This window comes from Odontesthes bonariensis, chromosome 3 (assembly GCF_027942865.1).
Source record: "Odontesthes bonariensis isolate fOdoBon6 chromosome 3, fOdoBon6.hap1, whole genome shotgun sequence".
NCBI classification, from domain to species: domain Eukaryota; kingdom Metazoa; phylum Chordata; class Actinopteri; order Atheriniformes; family Atherinopsidae; genus Odontesthes; species Odontesthes bonariensis.
In genome coordinates this window covers 35,120,550-35,135,290 of record NC_134508.1, presented here as the reverse complement: position 1 = coordinate 35,135,290, position 14,741 = coordinate 35,120,550, and the positions used below count along the sequence as shown (strand labels likewise).

The 14,741-nt window shown below is 39.2% G+C and overlaps 1 pseudogene; it reads right to left on the bottom strand.

Moving 5' to 3' along the window:
* Positions 1–14,149, bottom strand: part of LOC142376977 (dynein axonemal heavy chain 8-like) — a 36,199-nt pseudogene extending 22,050 nt beyond the window's left edge.
* Between the last annotated feature and the right edge of the window lie 592 nt (positions 14,150–14,741).

Sequence of the window (14,741 nt, the reverse complement as noted above, 5' to 3'; positions counted from 1 at the left end):
CTGTTGGTAAATGTCAAATCTGTTAAGAACAAGATAAGTTTATTTCTACTTCTTCCTCTTTAACTAAGTGCGTACATTCACTTTAGTTTAACAGACTTTCATTATATTGTTCCGGAGTTCAAGGCTCCTTAGGAACTGATTTAATCAGTGGAATGTAAATCTGAAGCTGTTGTTAACTTGTATTACCTGTTGCTTAGCAGTGAGCCCAGTACCATCAAGCTATCCTCCAGGATGGTAAGAATCTCTGCTGTCTCTGCCCCCTTCAGCATTAGTTCTCCTCTATCCTTGAATGTCATCAAACTAAGGGTCTGACCAGACCACAAGTCTTTTACCTGTGACAATTTGGCCTCAATATCCTTCTCTTTTACAGCAGATATGGAGATGTCCTATGAATGAAGAAAGCCAGGCTAAGGAGGTTAGACACATACAAAAAGAAGAAATATTGTTGCTAGAACTGTGGAATTAAATGTATTCAAACTTCCAGCGAACCTCAATATCATCCTTGTACTTCAGCAAAGGGGCTTCCATGATGTTCTTCAGCATAAAGGTTTTGGACTCCACCTCAAATTGGTGTCCAGTTAAGTCTCCAATCCGGTCCCAGTGTCTCCGCATCATGGATTTGTTTGCCATCAATTCCAGCAGCGGGCACGACTCATTGAAATCATCAATGGTCCTCTTTAGGTCAAGGAAGGCTTGCCAGTCCTTTAGTGCTTTGGGCAGCTTCCGGCACCTACAAATAGAGATGATAAACAATATATCTATCACAGGAATACAAAAGAAATCAAAAATACAATGCTGGCACAAAGCAGGTTGTAATGGCTCAGAAATACTCCACCTATTCTGAAATTCCACAAGTTCTGCATTGATCTTTTCAATGTCCACGTCTGTCCACAGGATTTTATAGTACCCACTGATCTTACTCATCACTGTATCATACAGGCCGTAGAGTTTCCGAAGCAGCTCAAGCTCTTTTCTAAAAAAAAAAAAGGAAAAATCCTTAAAAGAGATTACAATCTTTGTTAGTTAATATTAATGGAATTTTCATTGATGGCTCTGATAGAAAGCTTTGTCAGGATAGTAACAAACTTCTTCTGGTGTAGAAAGTTATTCTCCGTAACAGGTAAGCCGAGAAGTTGCTCCCCAGAAGTATATGTGGTGAAATTTCTCCACAGTTCATCAAATCTAGCCTGAGTAAAAAGAACATTTTTTGGCAATAAAATTAGATTCAGCAAACGAGAAGAAAACTGCCATGTTTATAAAACCAAAACCAAAATTCAAATTAAATGTAATTTCACATTTTTGTACTGCTGTTTCATGTAGTTTGTAGTCTTTTGATTTGAATTTCTTTTCAATTTGTCTTTATAAGTCTCTATCAAAATAGATAATCTTCCACTCAAAATAAAGCTAAAGGCTTTTCTTCTTCTTCCTCACATGTTTTAAGCGTAAAACATTAACTGGAATATAGAACGGTGAGAGTGAGCAGTAATGGTACCTGAAAGGCTTGCAGCTGCCTGCTGGCTACTTGTGGAGGAATTCCTTCAACCATTGGGCCTTCCTGAAATGCAGGATCATATGAGCTGATAAGAACGTCTACATTTTTCCAAACACCCATAGAAACAAGGTCATTCACAGATTACTTACAGAGTCGTATTCTTCCTTAAAAGAGTAAACATCCTTCTCGAAAACAGCAACACATTCCACAAGGTTTCGTTTGAACTTGGGCTGCATGCAAACCAGCTCATCTTGCACTGATCTCTGAGAAAATCCGAGTTCAAAATTCATTATCGAAGCTTTGTTACAGAGGAACACATCATGAAAAAAATCATTTAAAGAAAAAAGCCTGAATGTCTTGATAGTACTAACAGCTTTAGACTGAAGTTGTGTGAAGAGATGCCTCAGATTGTACACTCCTTCTGCTTCTCTTTTGGTCACTTCTGCTTCATTTTTGGTCAATATTTCAAAGGCTTCCTGTAAACAACATTATTTCATGTTTCTTATCAGTCTGCAATGTTTGCAACTGTAAAGGTCAAAGAGGGAGCTCTGCTTAAGGTACTGTATATGTCTAAAAAAATGAATGACCGTCCTAGTCATACCTCAATAGAAATTAATGTCATATCAGTCTGAATTTCAGCATCTCGAAGCTTTGACAGGGTGCCCATGGCATGACGCACATCTTCCAGATTAGAAACAGAATGCGATACTTGTACAAGGTATTTGTTGATGTGTAAACTGATGTTAATCATTTTCTTCTTGTAATCCTCCTTCAAGTATCTGCAGATCAGTTTCTTCCAGGCTTTGGTCTCAGCCATCAATGCCTTCTTTAATAAACCTAAAAAAAGGAAAGAGAAAGAATTTCCCATGTAAAGCTTGAATCACTCCTTTAAAACACCAAATTAAAAAAAAAAACTAGCAAAGGCTAACATGTGACGGTACAACCAATATCATGGGTTTTCCAATCAGCATTTACCCTGAAAAAGATTGTACACCCTCCTTCAGTTTTAAGGTTTAACAGATCATAATGGATAAATCCTCTGATCCTTACCAGGCCGTAGATACAGTGCCTTGTGAAAGTATTCGGCCCCCTTGAACATTTCAACCTTTTGCCACATTTCAGGCTTCAAACATAAAGATATAACATTTTATTTTTTTGTGAAGAATCAACAACAAGTGGGACACAATCGTGAAGTGGAATGAAATTTATTGGATGTGTCAAACTTTTTTAACAAATAAATAACTGAAAAGTGGGGCGTGCAATATTATTCGGCCCCTTTACTTTCAGTGCAGCAAACTCAGGCCACAGTTACACATAGCCGGGTATTTAGAGAAACGAATATTTCCCCCCCTCCGTTTTCAATAATAACATCGTGCACACAACATCGTTTTCAAAAAACTTGTCATTTACATCAACCCGCATAAAAGCGCGAATAAAGCCATGCAAGCCAATCAAAATCCTCAGAATCGAGGACTTTCCTCATGTGAAGGAGGAGGTAACGCGAGCAAATATCACAACAAAACTGAAGGCAATAAGAGGGAAATATAGACAGTCAGTGGATACTGGACGCAGGAGAGCCACGGAAAAGTGATGCTCCTCTATTTTGAACTGTGCGAGCAGGTTTGGGGTGGCAAATGCAATAAGGCCAGAATCGTTTGCACAAACGTAAAAATTAGTAGAACTTTAACATCATCCATGATAATCCTGATCAGTAGCCAAACAAACTGTAAACATAAGGCGCTCGCATGACGTTAAGCATTTTCTGGCGCATAATGTGACGTTTAAGAACCTAGAACGCCGTTTCTCCCAGTTGACACGGCAACACATAACCGGCGTTATCAGACATCTCCACTTTGGCCGGAGGTTTTAGAAATAATCGTTTTCTGTGATAAAAACGGGGTTTTGGTGTAAATGAGAGGCCAAACCGCAGGAAAATATCTGCGTCTTCCTATTGTGTAAACGGGGCCTCTCTCCAGAAGTTCAGTGAGGATCTCTGAATGATCCAATGTTGTCCCAAATGACTGATGATGATAAACAGAATCCACCTGTGTGTAATCAAGTCTCCGTAGAAATGCAGCTGCTCTGTGATAGTCTCAGGGTTCTGTTCAAAGCGCAGAGAGCATCATGAACAACAAGGAACACACCAGGCAGGTCCGAGATACTGTTGTGGAGAAGTTTAAAGCCGGATTTGGATACAAAAAGTAGGGATGGCCGGTGAAGCCTCATGAAGCTTCCACAGAGTTCATCTGATTGTGCCAGGAAATGAACCAAAGTTTCGGGGCTTTGAAACCACACAGAACAGTGGAATCTGGTGGTGCACCGCAAGTATCATCTGCTTCAACCAGCCTCATTGTCCTTGTTATACTTTAATATGTACAAAATAAAAAGCGTAAAAGAAAGAAAATTGTGATTTTATATGACAAGTGCTTGTGTTACATTGAAAGTGGCTAGTAGTTCTACTAGAACTACTAGCCACCGTACCTTGAAACCTTTATCTTCCACAATAGAAAATGGTTGCACATCCATAACAATCATATCCACCCACACAGAATCAAGCTTTTGCTTCCTTGACACTACAAAAATAAAATTCTGCATATCAAGAAAATAAACGCAGGGCAAACTTGTAAAATGCTGGATTCAAACTCATAACCTTTGGATGCAAAAGCCACTAAGCTAATCACTGAGCTATCAGTTAAGTGACTGCGTCAACCCACCATCTACATGATGTCTAGTTAAAGACATCATCCATAGCTAAGAATAATAGTACACTTTAGTTGTTTTAAATAATTCAGAAACACTTTGCGTAATTAACACACCTTTCTGTCAGAACACAGACAGAGAGGCGTTTGGTACACGGGACACAGCTGTGTAATAATGGCCGCAAGCGCTTTGTTTGTGATATGTGCTAAATAAACAAGTCCAAAATGAATGTATTGTCCTACATAACTTAGATTCTTAAATGTGCTGCCCCCTTATTTTAAGAAGAGAACTATATTAGCATGCATACCCATAATAATAATAAAGCTTATATTTACACTTGAAAAACAAAAACTAGCAAACATCTTACATCACACAATAGTATATTGTACAATAGTAGGGGTGGGCGGTATGGCCTAAAATGTATACCCCGGTAAAATTTGAGCCACTGACGGTATACGGTATATACCGCGGTATGGTACTTTTGTATATAAATTACAACAGAACAGTTTCTCAGTGGTTACCATAGCACCAAATAAACACTTTCAATCAGGATTTTTGCAGCAATATTAAATTAAATTTATTGTGCAAAACAGAAAACACAGGAAATATAAAAAATATATACGTTATATTTATATTTAAAAAACAAGAAAAGGTACATTTCCTCGAATAAACTCTGTGAGAGAAAAGCCGCTGCCTCTTGGATAACGGAACTTTCATAGGCGCCTTCCACTTATTCAACATGCTCAAATATGCGTCATGTTTCAGACACCCCATTTGTGCATGTTAAACTGCTTGTTAATACGATGAGTGTTTTATTACTTTCCATGTCTTCCAAAAGAGAAAATAATCAGGATTTTGAGGATGTTACCGTTACACACCAGCTGAGACGCAGGGTAGCAAAACATTATGGGCGTGAAAACGAAACTTAGAAAATCGGCTCGGCGCATGCGCAAAACCACAAAGTAGCAAATCTCGACAAGTAGGAGAAATCGACAGAACACCGGCTTTGACTCGTTTCATATTCCGGAGCATGGTTACCCCGCAGGTGGTAAAACAAATTACTCGTGTTACCTTGTCTTGCAATTACTGTCGCACGGCATATCCAAGCGGATGTTCAAAACTTTGCATTACTGCCATCTACAGGACTCATGAGCTATTGCGGTATAAGGTATGGCAAAAAAATCTCTACCGTTGGTGAAAAATACCGCATAAGGTATGATACCGTGCATACCGCCTACCCCTATACAATAGTATCACCTTATTAGGAGAAACCAAGGTGAAGTGATCCCAAGCCACAAAACGTTTCTTGCCAGAAGCCATGGAAAAGAGCAATGAATTGAATTCAATTCTGACAGGGCAACAGAACTGGTTGGGAAACCAGTTTGGGATTCATTCTCCTTTTATAGAGAATAGCGCGCCCAAGTGTTCAAACGATGAGAGACCTCTGAACCGTGGTTCCACCAAACAATGCATTCGGCGCTTCGGACGTCATCAATCACGTGATTAGCGCCATTTCATACACGCCCCGGAACATTGTGCCGAACCACTTTGCTTCACGAAGATGAAACGAGCGCCGAAGCGTCCGTGTCAAACGAGCCATCCCTAACAAAAAGATTTCCCAAGCTTCCCAAGGAGCACTGTGCAAGCAATCATACTGAAATGAAAGGAGTATCAGACCACTGCAAATCTACCAAGACCCGGCCGTCCCTCCAAACTTTCATCTGGAACAAGGAGAAGACTGATCAGAGATGCAGCCAAGAGGCCCATGATCACTCTGGATGAACTGCAGAGATCTACAGCTGAGGTGGGAGAGTCTGTCCATAGGACAACAATCACACGTACACTGCACAAATCTGGCCTTTATGGAAGAGTGGTAAGAAGAAAGCCATTTCACAAAGATATCCATAAAAAGTGTTGTTTAAAGTTTGCCACAAGCCACCTGGGAGACACACCAAACATGTGGAAGAAGGTGCTCTGGTCAGATGAAACCAAAATCCAACTGTTTGGCCACAATGCAAAACGATATGTTTGGCGTAAAAGCAACACAGCTCATCACCCTGAACACACCATCCCCACTGTCAAACATGGTGGTGGCAGCATCATGGTTTGGGCCGGCTTTTTGTCAGCAGGGACAGGGAGGATGGTCAAAATTGATGGGAAGATGGATGGGGCCAAATACAGGACCATTCTGGAAGAAAACCTGTTGGAGTTTGCAAGAGACCTGAGACTGGGACGGAGATTTATCTTCCAACAAGACAATGATCCAAAACATAAAGCCAAATCTACAATGGAATGGTTCACAAATAAACGTATCTAGGTGTTGGAATGGCCAAGTCAAAGTCCAGACCTGAATCCAATCGAGAATCTGTGGAAAGAGCTGAAGACTGCTGTTCACAAACGCTCTCCATCCAACCTCACTGAGTTCGAGCTGTTTTGCAAGGAAGAATGGGCAAGAATTTCAGTCTCTCAATGTGCAAAACTGATAGAGACATACCCCAAGCAACTTGCAGCTGTAATTGCAGCTAAAGGCGGTGCAGTTTTTTATTTGTTAAAAACGTTTGACACATTGAAATTAGTTTCATTCCACTTCACGATTGTGTCCCACTTGTTGTTTTCTTCACAAAAAAAATACATTTTCTATCTTTGTGTGAAGCCTGAAATGTGGCAAAAGGTTGAAAAGTTCAAGGGACCGAATACTTTCGCAAGGCAGCATAGAAGTAAAAAAGAAAAAAAAAAACAACAGCTTACCTGTTGAAAGTTCAGTAGACCCAAAAACAATCTCAGGCTTGATAGCATCAATGTCTTGCTCAACTGAGTCGTAGTACTGGATTTCAGATTTAATCTGAATCAGGGATGGATTGCTACCCATAAATTCCTGTAAAAAAAAAAAATGAAGACAATTAAACCGTTATCATTATAGGGGAAAAAACAGCCAACATGTCTTCTAGGGAAAACAAACCTGGACTTTGAGGTTCCTGTCCACATTCCAAATCACCCTGAAAGGATCGAAATGCTTCAAAATGTCACTTGCTTGTTCCTTCTGGGAGCTGATTGCAGTTTTCAGATCGACCACAACTTTTTTAATGTCCCTGTGTTCAAAAACACTCTGGAACAAATTGTTGCCTTTTGTGATGAAAATAGGACAAAAAAAAGGGAAAATAAATTAATTTAAACACAGTTTTAACCAAACGTTGATCTTGACAATTTCATGAACAAAACCAATCCTGTTCAAATGATTGTTTTACTTATCAGACACCTGATTGTCAGATGAAAACAGTAAGCTATTTTGACAATGTCTGTTGTGGGATTTCATTTTTAAAGCAGTATTTGTGCAGCCATTGTATTGTTAAAAGTTACATTTTACGCAGGATAACAGCTTTTTGGGGGATTTAGGTTGCTTGTTGACTGCTGATAAGCTGCATCTTTATACGGTCATTTTCTGGTGGAAACTATAGCAATTGACCTTGTTATCCCATGGAAAGTAGTTTTGTTATCCTCAGATAAAAGTAGAATAAACTCATGATCTCGTGATAATGTCGTCACAATAACTAATTGCAGCCAAGGCCCCTCGCTCCTGTTTACACACACAAGTCAGTGCACTTGAAACATCTTCACAGACTTCTGCATGCTCGTATCTAACAACTTAAAAAATGTATGATATTAAAACTAATATAATACATGAAAGTTTAAATGAAATAATCCTAATTATAACTGATCAAATGACAATTTATGGGAGATCCCCATTTGCGGACTTGTTTTATCAGGTGTCTGCTGTCATGTATGTGCATGCTGACAGTTAGTAACCTTTGTTCTGTGTGTCATCTTGACTGTACTCCTTCTGCCAAGCAACACCCTTGCTAACCTCCAACACACAGTCAACAAGTTGATTTATGGCCTGTTGGATCTCATCTACATTGGGAATCATTACCTGAGGACAAATATCAGACATAGTAGCAACATTGTAGTGCTTGACAAGACAGGCAAAGAATTAAAGATAATGTATTTCCCCTGACCATAAACCATTGTAGCGAATGAAAATCATCCAACCATGAGTAGAAAGAAAAAAATAACTCACCATATTGGGTTTGTCCAGTTGGGCTTCAGACTGAATCAGTGGGACCACCTTCGGCTTAATCTTTGCCCTCTGGTAAGTGCTAAAATACACATTTATTGATTTTACTCTTTCAGAGGTTATTTCCTTTCTTTGTGATACTGTTCTTCTTATTTAAACCCAGAAATACTCACTTGGTGCCACAAATTCTCCTTTTAAGGATCTCCAGGGATAACTTGGTGCTTTTGACAAGTGCATCGAATACCTTTGTACTGAAGAGTTCATAAAGCTTCTTAAACTCCTGAAATGAGGATTTTTTATTTGAGGCATTAATGCCTGTGTTGGCACACAACAGTTTATAGAAAAGACATGTTTTGCAGTTGGTATCCAATCATACCTTTTCGAACTTGATCTGTTTATCTTTCAATGGACCCTCTAAAAGCCTCTTGCTCTCTCTTGAGAAGGTCACACTCCTCCCTGAAATTTATATATATATGTATAAAAAAAGCTGAGATGCTAATTATACGAAAAGAAAAGTCATTTACATTTGTGCTACACACCTTGAACAGGTTCCTCCACAATCTTGGTGCCTTTTGGTTCATAAATAGCACTTAACACATTACCCAACTCCATAACAGCTCCTTTAACATAACTGCATTTGTAATCCAGTGTCTTTGCCCACTCCTTACAACGGTTCTGAAAAACAAAAGAGGAATAGTTGCACTACGAGCGTTTCAATGAAACAGAATTCAGAGTTCATTGGAAAACTCAAAAGTTTACTCAAACCACGACATCGAGCCTTTGCTCTTTGACAAAGTAATGATTGTTTCAAACTCACGTAATGGATGAAAAACACTTTAACTTCCCTTAATGGATATGGAGAATAAAAATAAGATGGTCATGCCTTATTGTGGTCAACCAGCTGCTGCAGCAAAGATGCACGGCCTTCTGGGAGCTCTATCAGAACAGTCTCAGACATGTCTTTGAGGACATCATCAATTTGTATCTTACAAATATCCTGCACCTGAAAAAGAAAGTGGCATCTAGAAGCGTGGCTTTTGTCCAAGAGAGCTGTCACACCAACCCAAACATATCTGAACAATGTGACATTTAACCTGATGTTGATACTTTTCAGTATCAGTAGAATTTTTATTCATCAACAAACCTTTTTTACAAGATTTTGGAGCTCAGACAGAGCAGTTTCAACATTTTGAAAGAACTTGTCCAGGAGGAGGGAAGACCAGGTCAGCAGCACCGAACCGTGTCGAAGTGCAGATTCCACCTGGACATTTTAAGGATGTAGAATTACAATCAAAAGCTCTTCAGGACACGTCTGCTCGAGACATTTCTCAAATCGGCAAAACCCCTTCCCACTGCCTACAGCAGGGTTCACATTCATCAAGTAACAATTTCCCACTAAAGAAGACGGACCACCTGCCGTACACACGGTATGAAAAGCTTACGTTTTTTATTTTTGAAGCCATCAAACTGTTGAAGTCTGCGGGTATGCTCTCACAAGTGGATTCAAAATCTTCCAGAATGGTCTATAAAAAGGCATACAGGTCAAATTCTCTTAAGTTAAACAATCCCGTAAAAAAAATGTAAATCCCGGTTTACCTTTAGTCTGAGGTGATGGGCATTTATTTTGCTTTCCATCTTGATAAGAAGCGAAGCCTGCGTTGGAACCTTATGCCCCATTTTCAACAAACACTTAGCCTCCCGAATGACTTCGGTTATTTTAGGGTCAAAGTTGACGACTAATTTTCCAGTATTTGGGTGGCGAACCAGCAGGGTAATGTTCAAGACTGTTATACGGAACAGAGAAAGCTCGTTTTAACAGTGTGCAATAATGGAATCGACAGGGGCTGTTTTCTGCCATTAGTGTCAAATTATGACATCAGAACAAGAGAACCAACCGTGATCTAGTTTGGAAACTTTCTCCATCCACGTTTCGTGTTGAAGAAGCTCAAAGTCGACCAACATAGCTGCAGTCCCATTGTACATTCTGACCACATCTTGTCCCACGGGACTACATAGGATGTCCGAGTTTTCCTGCAAAGGAAGGGAGATTTGATCGTCGTTAAAATGTCACTGTGAAGTATAACTGTAAAGTTGTTTTGCTGATAGAAACTGTGTCTCACTTTCATGTACAATATTGGCTCCTCTATCTTCTTATAGAGGTGTCTGACCCAACCAATCCTGCCAGCCACTGGTGGCATATTTCTGGATAATGGAATGTCATCCTTCTGATTGTCAAAGACCTGCAATTGAAGTTTACAAAACATACTGAAATCATTAACAGTTTTCTTCCATTTTCAATTCAAAATGTTTCACTCATCTGAAGATTTCTTTCAGCTTAATACGTTTAATAAGGTTTATTGTTTGGTATCTAAGCCCAAGCAAACTGAATACCTTTTTCACAAACTCCACCTCTGAAGCAAAGTGCTGAAGAATAACACCCAAAATGTTGGAAATGTGAGTTGCAAGACAGGGAAGGTTCAGCTTCTGAAAACTATCAAAACAAATTTCATAGATTGCTTATATTTTTTCCTTTTAATGCCACAGTTAGAATAGAGTCTTCATGTCATACTTCCAAATTCTGCAAATTGTACTGACCGCTGTAGCAGGCAAAGAGCTTGCTGAGATGAGATGATGTTTGAGAAGTACGAACACATAAATGCCTGGAGCTGACTCTGTGGAAAAGGACAAGATTGTGGGGATACTCTGAGAATACAACGTCAATATTATTTTCTTTTTTCAGCTTCAAGCTGTGTCGATACAAGCAGTAGATCCTCATTCCTCAGAGATTCTACAATCTTACTAGTCCTTCTTTCTGTTCCTAAACGTGTAATTCTTTTAAGTGTGGCCATGTGTGAATGCAACGGCTGTTTGGAGTAAATGAGTGTTGCTGTGATGTTGCACGTATGAACCTGTTCCCAACTTTCACTAAAGATCTTCATCTGGTTGAGGCTTCCTGAAAAAATGAGCTTGAACCAACATTTGGGTACAAGCTGTAGATTACACTTACCTCAATGTGGCTCATTTGAGCCATGAACTTCACAAAATCAGTTTCAAATTCAGTCGTCCTCGGGGACAACATGTCATACTTCTTCCTTTTCAGATTCATGGACACAGTGTGGAATTGTCTGGCTGATTTCTCAATGCCTTCAATGTTTGACTTTTCAAGAGATTCAAATGTCTTGAACACTGTGATTATTTTCTTGATCTACAAAAGACAATATTCGTCGTCACATTGCAAGGCCTTATGATAGAAGTGGGATGGAGATTTAAGAGAATGAACAAAGACAACACCTTTTCAAGTTGCTTGCAGAAGCTCTCAAACTTGCAAAAAATCTGCATCTCTGAAACCTCAAGGAATGTTTTCCCAGTTTCTTCCATTACTTGTACCTTTTTTTTCTGGAAACAGGTCTGATACTCCTGATATAAGCATGTACAGACCTGCCAAAGATAAAAGAAACATGATGACAGCTACAGTCTACTGATGTCAAAATGTGTAATCTTAAGCCTTGGTAATAATAACCCAAATGTTTAGTAATATCAGCTTCAGTCACCTGCATTTTTCTGATGAGTTTTTCAGCATCTTGATCCCATATAAGACAACTGCCATCGTCAGTAATGTAGGATCTGCATGCTGTGACCATCTGATTTGTGATCTGGAAAAGTGGTCAGTTGTGTGGCTACAGTTTTACAAAGGGAGCTGGATCCTTGCACTGCGTCTTCTCATGAAAGTTACGTTTTCCGGTGACAACTTAAATATTTCAGAAACTGAACACACTTCACTTACTTTGACAAGCAGCGCAGACATCTTTTCGCTTGTATTGTAATATAGTGAAACACGGTAAATCATGTGAATGGCACTGATGACCTTCGGCACATTTTCTGTCATGGAAACCTGAAATCACATTTCAGGATTTAGGAGGGTCAATGAAGATGAATTATCATCTATTTCTACACTTAAGTTTGCCAAACTTCCAAACTTTTTACTAATTCTTTGTTAAAAAAAATGTATATAAGTTGTCTAAATAATGGCTGCCTGGATAGTACAAAACAATGTAATAAGGACATATTAATTCAGTGTTACCAAACACAAACTATTCATTAGAATCAAACTGTTAAATGTACATACGGGGTCACTGTTGTACAGAGGATGTAAGACTTTCTCAAGTGTTGACAAGAATTTGAAATTGTCTTTTGCCTCATTGACACGATATGTTATCCTCGTGTCGAGATCCCGCCACACCTGCACGGGTACAAGACTGCGTTAATAGGAATCCATTGATTGATTTAATAAATCTAGTCATTCACAAATGATCTTAGCATAGGATTTTATCAGAATACATGAAATAATTCAGGACTAGGCTCAGATGTGACACCAACACTTTCCAGTGAAATGAAACAGTGCCTACTCAGCATCATCTTAATGCAGAACGGCTACATACTGTACTGTGTTAACAAATAATCATTTCCAAAAACTATTTTTTTCATACATCTGTGAAGATCACCTACATGCAGTGAACACTGAATCCATGATCATTGCAAGCTATCCAACGTCGATATCTTCTACATTGCAATTTTCAGGCATTTGTCATGATTTATGTATCACAGACTGTTTTTAATTTCTCTTTACATGCAGCAAACCTTAACTACATACACTAAAACTGATACAAAGTGAAAATGTTCAATAGCTTTGGTATTACTCTGTGTACATTGAACACTTGTGTCAGTACCTTCATTATTTTGGAATGGTTGAGATGGAGCACCATCACCACCGCCTTACACTCTGGGCTTTTGATGTGATCGATGATAGAGTTGTACTGTAAAGACATTCGTTTCCAGTGTTCTAACTCACTCAGTGGTCCGGCAGAATCATCCTCTTTCCTCAACAAATCACTCTCCATCAGGACCTGATGACAATGGATACATCACCAACATCACCATTAAGCTTTGCTGTCTGAGCAATCCTATCATATTCCCAATCTTCCATAACTATCTAATCCATCTTGGCCTGATGTCACCATCTCTAACCAATGAGCTTTGTGCCTATCACAGTCATCGCAAATTCATTTTTAGCATTTAACAGCACAAATTAAGGTTGTTGGATCAAATATAAACTCTGAAATCTACCAACCTGCTCGATTTGTTTGCACCATTGCATCAGAATTTCTTCCAGCCGTTGCACCATGTCAAAGTTGGCAGCCGCAGCTTTCATATCATCCAGACAGGCCAGTTTAGACAAGTCAATATCTGTGACTGTTTTCAGATGAACGACGCTCTCATTGCTCCTCTGGATATCTGAAGTATAAATAAGACAAAGTACAAAATCATCAGTACTGGTTACAAACCATCTTTTGGTTACAGTATTGCTTGTTATTGTGTACTTCAACATAAGATGGTTTTAAATCAGTTGAGTAAGATTTGCCCGAGAGATGGAGCTTAAAGTTACAATCTTTCTAAAGAGCCACCCTCCAATAACTTATTCACATTCAGTTGGCAATAAATGTGAAACATTCTTACCATCTAAAGAGTTCAAAAAATGTTTAAAGGAATAGAAGAAGTTCTTTTTAAGTTTTGCTCCATGTCTAGACTTGTCTACAGCTCCCCAGTTCTGTCCTGTAGTAAGGGCTGGAAGCAGTGCATCGTAGGAATCCCTTATTCCTTTCAGGAGGCCATCCCTGGCATCAATCATTGAGAAAAAGATTTCCTGCAAGGCATCAAGAAAAGACAACCCATCACTTAATGAAATCCGAAGCAGAAAACATTTCAACTGTGAGGGAGAAACATGATTTGGTTTGAGATGTTAGGGTTCTCATGAAAATGTGCTCTTGCTTCGAACTACTGACTGACATTACATCAGCTGTGCCAAACTTTGGTACCTGATAATGCATCTGGTTGAGATAGCAGAGTACACAAATATAGAGAGCGTGATTTCTGTAAATCACGTAAAGAACATAAACCACTTCATTTGAAAAAATAACAAGCAATCAGCTCTGTAAATTCATATGAATTGACCCCACAGAGGTTGAAAAAAGAAACGTTCAGATTATAAACCAGCGGCCAAAACGCACAGCAGCTCACACCTCACATCTGGGCAACAGGAAAAACCAGAGCAGACTAAAAATGAATGTAAACGTGTCAGTCCAAGGGAATGAAATCAAACTTCTCAAAGCCAGACTAATATACGCAGATAATGCAGTTGGGAGTCGAATCCATCCTGCATGTATACACTCAACTAGACTTAATATATTCTCAGCGCTTCACAGATCTTATCCAGGAAAAAGGTAGAGAAGAGGAGGGCAACAAAAAAGAAGAATCACAAGGAGATGCATGCATTTGTAAAAACAAGTAGACCGTCCACATCAAAGTCCGCCATCTTTTTACATAAGACGCCCCCTCCCACGCTCAAGACGAGAAACAAGTTTGAAGCCAACACAGCACACCATGTCGGTGAGTCGTTACTCTGTAAACGGTGTTTCCGTA